Genomic DNA, 4395 nt, shown 5'->3' on the forward strand with positions numbered 1-4395 from the left:
AGAAAACTTGAAAAAAAAAACCTTGGAAGTACAAAATTGAATGACAAAAGAAAAGAATAACTATAAAAAAATAACTTAAATCAACTTCAATTAATGTGATAAATATATAACTTAAATAATAAAAGACGAGTTCATCTGAGTTAATAAGCAAAACTTGTGGTCAAGGTTATGAAATTGGGATAATATGATAAAAAATATTGAAAAAAAACCACAAAGCTAATCTTTTTTCTTAAAAAATAATGTTGAATGATGAGATTAAAAAATAAAATAAGTCAAAAATAAGAAAAATCATAAAGGATGATAAATAAATAAAATAAATTTGAGGGCAACCAAAGTTTTCCTATTGGAGGGTTAGATTGAGAAAAACTTTAACAAAAGAAAAATAAAATAAAAAAAATAAGAGCTAAAAGAGAAAAAATAATATACCATAAACTTTAATTGAATGATGAAATTAAAAACTAATAAGACTTTACAAAAGAGCTAAGGAAAAAAATTAGAAATCAAAATAAAAGGGATCCATTTGAAAAATATATATGAAAAATTATAATTAAAGAACTAAATTGAAAACAAATAAATTTTTTATAAAATGATCAAGAACAAAAATTAAAAATCAAAAGAATAAAGATTGAAATTGAAATATTAAAAACAAAAAGAACCATCTTATACTTTTTGAGAGAGAAGAAAGAAAACAAGTAAAAAATAAACATGAACAACAAATCGCTCATACTTCCCATCATGTACCATACTAAGAGGTAGAGAATGTTGTAAAGCTTTCAATTACATGATGGAGAGACGGTTTTAATCATTAGGAGACATCACATATACTGCATAAAAGACACGAGAGCCTTTCATATGTTAGTAACTTTTTAAATTTAAAAATCAATTATTCAATGTAAAGGGATCAAAATGCTCTCGATCACTATGAAAATAACAAAAAATAAAAACTCTATGAAAGGACAAAAATACCCCTAGATGAATGTTTATTTGTTTTCTAATTTCAAGGACAAAAAATATCTTTTCACTGTATTCTAAACTATAAAAAAATAAAAATGCCCCGGGATAATAGTTTTAATTTTTTTACTTGAAAGTAAATTAATTATTTTACTGTTTTAAAAGATAGAAAAGATGAATATACGCCGTGGCAATTTCTTTAACGATGAATAAGTCATTGAAAAATATTAAAATATCATTATAAAAGATGAAATTACCCCTAAAACCTAGAACCAAAAACCAAGGCTCTATATTTTTTGTTGAAAGGGAAAAAAGCAATTTCACTGTAATAATGAATATTTTTGTGTCGTGACTTCCTTACAATAAGTTCACCAGCATGTATTTTAGAGTTTTGGTAATAAATCAAAATGAGTCCCTTTAACACACGCATGTATAGTAGCAAAAGCAACTCCAGTCACGCCAATAAGTTCACCAGCATGAGGTTGCAAGGAAGGTCTTCACCTGTTAACAAAGGTTTGCAGATGGCTGACAGGAAGAGAAGCTGTAAATCAAAGTTTGTAAATACATATTATTAGACCAATAAACAAAGATGTTTAGCATATAATCATAAAGTCGGTACGCTAAACAAAAGATATTTATATATATCTAAAACTATAAGCATAAAAAAAACATAAATAATATTAAACATGTTTTCAACATAAATATAATAAAGAGAATATTAAAATGTATAGTAATATATTCAAACTTCTAATATTCTAATAATAAAAATAATAGTGTTTAAATTAAAATAAAGAATAATATTTATTTATTGAAGCATTTTAAAGGAATAAAAATTTTATTATTATAAAAAATAAATTATTTATTCTTAAAGTTTTATTACTCCTCGCTTGTGCAACTAAAATGTTTACAATATTTCTCTTAAGATTTCAATATCTTTAAATCAAAAATAAAAGAATTCAAATACTTCTTAACAAAATATAAAACTAAGTTATAGATTTTGGAGAAAGAACCAAAGCATAAAGTAGAATTAAAATACTAAAAATAAAATGAAAAAAAATAAAAAATTTAAGTTAGAAACTCTTTATTCATCTTTTTTTTTATAGTAAATTTTAAAAGTTAAAAAATTAAAAAATTAATTTTTAGTATTATCAATCTCTGATTAGCCACATAAATAAAAAATGAAATTTAAAAAAACTAATAATTCTTTAATATTAATTTTTCTAAAGTATAATTTATTTAAATTATGTTAATTAAAAAATTATCCGAAGATAAACTTGATTGTTCAAGGTGGAATTTCTTCCGGGCACGCTATTACAGCTATTTTTTAAAATTTATTTTTGAAATCAAAATCATTCAAAACAAAAAAAAATTAATTTTTTTAAAAAATATGTTTTACACCACACTTCCATACAAAGATAAAGTGTGCGTGGTTGTACTGTGATTTTTAGCTATCATTTTAATTAAAAATTATGTACTTATATAAAAACAAAACATTATTTCAATATATTTATAAATAAAAACATTTTTTATTTACAAAATCGATCTTTGTTGATCACTACTGTGCAGGAATCCTGTTGTTTGAATATTGAGATGGCCAGTGAATATCAAGCCAGCTGCAGATACCGCGCATCTGTCAGGAGCAACATTGTTTGGGAATATAATTGGAATCATGTTTTTTTAAAAATTTATAGATTTTTATTATTAAATTTATTTTATTTTTATATTTTTAGATTGTTTTGATATATTAATTTTAAAAATAATTTTTAAAAAATAAAAAAAATATTATTTTCATACATTTCTAAAAAAATATATATATTAAACAGCAATCACTATTATAATTTTAAATAGACACTCAATTCAATTACAAATTAATTAAGAGCAAGTATTAAACTTGAAAGTGTGTAATATTACTAGATAGCCATCTTAGTAAAATAAACCAAGTATAGAATAATAAATATTTAAAGTATAAAAAATATAAATATTTTTTAAAAAGAAAGAGTAAAGAAAAACAAATTAAAAAAATATATATTTAAAATAAAAATAAAAAAATAATAATAAATAAACCAAGTGTAGAATAATAAAAATAGCATGTAAAAAGAGAAGAATTATATAAGAAAAACTTTAAAATAAAATAAAATTACAATTTTGTCATCACTACGGTAAAACAAATAGCAAAATTTATAATTTTTCCATTTATACAAGGAAATACCTTTTCCTTTTAATATATGTTTAATATTTAAGTTTGTCTTCAAAATCTTTCGTGAAAAATCATTATAGCACTTTATATTAAAAATCTAGAAAATACTGAACAGGGAAACAAAAACAAAAAAACTGTTATATTTAATTTTACTAATAAAAAAAATTAAAATACTAAGAAATATTTATTTTTCAATAAATCTTAGCATTAGGGCACCAAGTTTTTCATTTAGGCTTTTGAAACTTGTCATAACCTATTTTTGGACCCCTATATGAAAAATAAAAAAATATAAACAATGAAAAAAGGATGTTAGAATGCCCTAAAAATAGTCAAAAATTGATTAAAAAGGTTTAAAAAATACAAAGATTAAAATTTGATAATATTTTATTGACTGATAACAGCCATATTAACAAAGAAAATTCAATTTGAGTAAGAAAAGTCCAAAATCAGATGTTTAGGAACTTAGTTAAATTTTATTGAAGGTTTAATTGAATTTATGAAGAGTTTGATTACAAGAAAAATAATTTTGGAGTTAATTTAGGCTTTAATTAGAAGACATTAAATTTCTAAGGTCAAATTATAATTTTTGAAAGTGAATTTGGTCATATCAAGGGCTTAATTTCGTAAATATTAAAGTTTGATGGTCAATTAAGGACTTAATTGAAAAAATCTGAAACTAAGGATCAAAATAAAAAAAAAGGCACGTAAATCAAGGAATTGTAATTAAAACCAAATCAGGGGTTAAATTGAAAAAATTATAAGTTTATTGCTCAATTAAAGGTCAAATTGTATAATTTCAAGACCAAGGACTAAAGTGAAAAGGGCAGCCAACTTTAGGGCTGCTGTTGGATTTTTAGCAGGGATGCAATTGCATTGATTTTAAATTAAAATTGCAATCTAGGACTTGATTGAATAAATTTCAAATTAAGGATCAATATGAAATTTAACACATTTTGCCCCCTTTCCTTTTAAATGAAACAACGCGTTTTATCCAAAGCAACGTCATTTCATGCAAGGTTCACTAAAAAAAAGATCAAAACGGTGTCATTTTGAACGACACCATCATCTTATTTCCTTGGACATGCAAAACAGGGGAAGAAGAAGATTTTTCTTTCTTCCTTTGTCACCGGCCTCAATCCTTTCAAAAAGACGTCGACCACTTTTCACATGGTGGAGGGGCGGTTGCACAGTGGCCGCCCCCTATCTCTCTCTCCCCTGTTTTTCCTATAAATACAGGGGAGAGCCAA

Source organism: Populus euphratica, unplaced genomic scaffold (genome assembly GCF_000495115.2).
Source record: "Populus euphratica unplaced genomic scaffold, PopEup_1.0 scaffold320.1, whole genome shotgun sequence".
NCBI classification, from domain to species: domain Eukaryota; kingdom Viridiplantae; phylum Streptophyta; class Magnoliopsida; order Malpighiales; family Salicaceae; genus Populus; species Populus euphratica.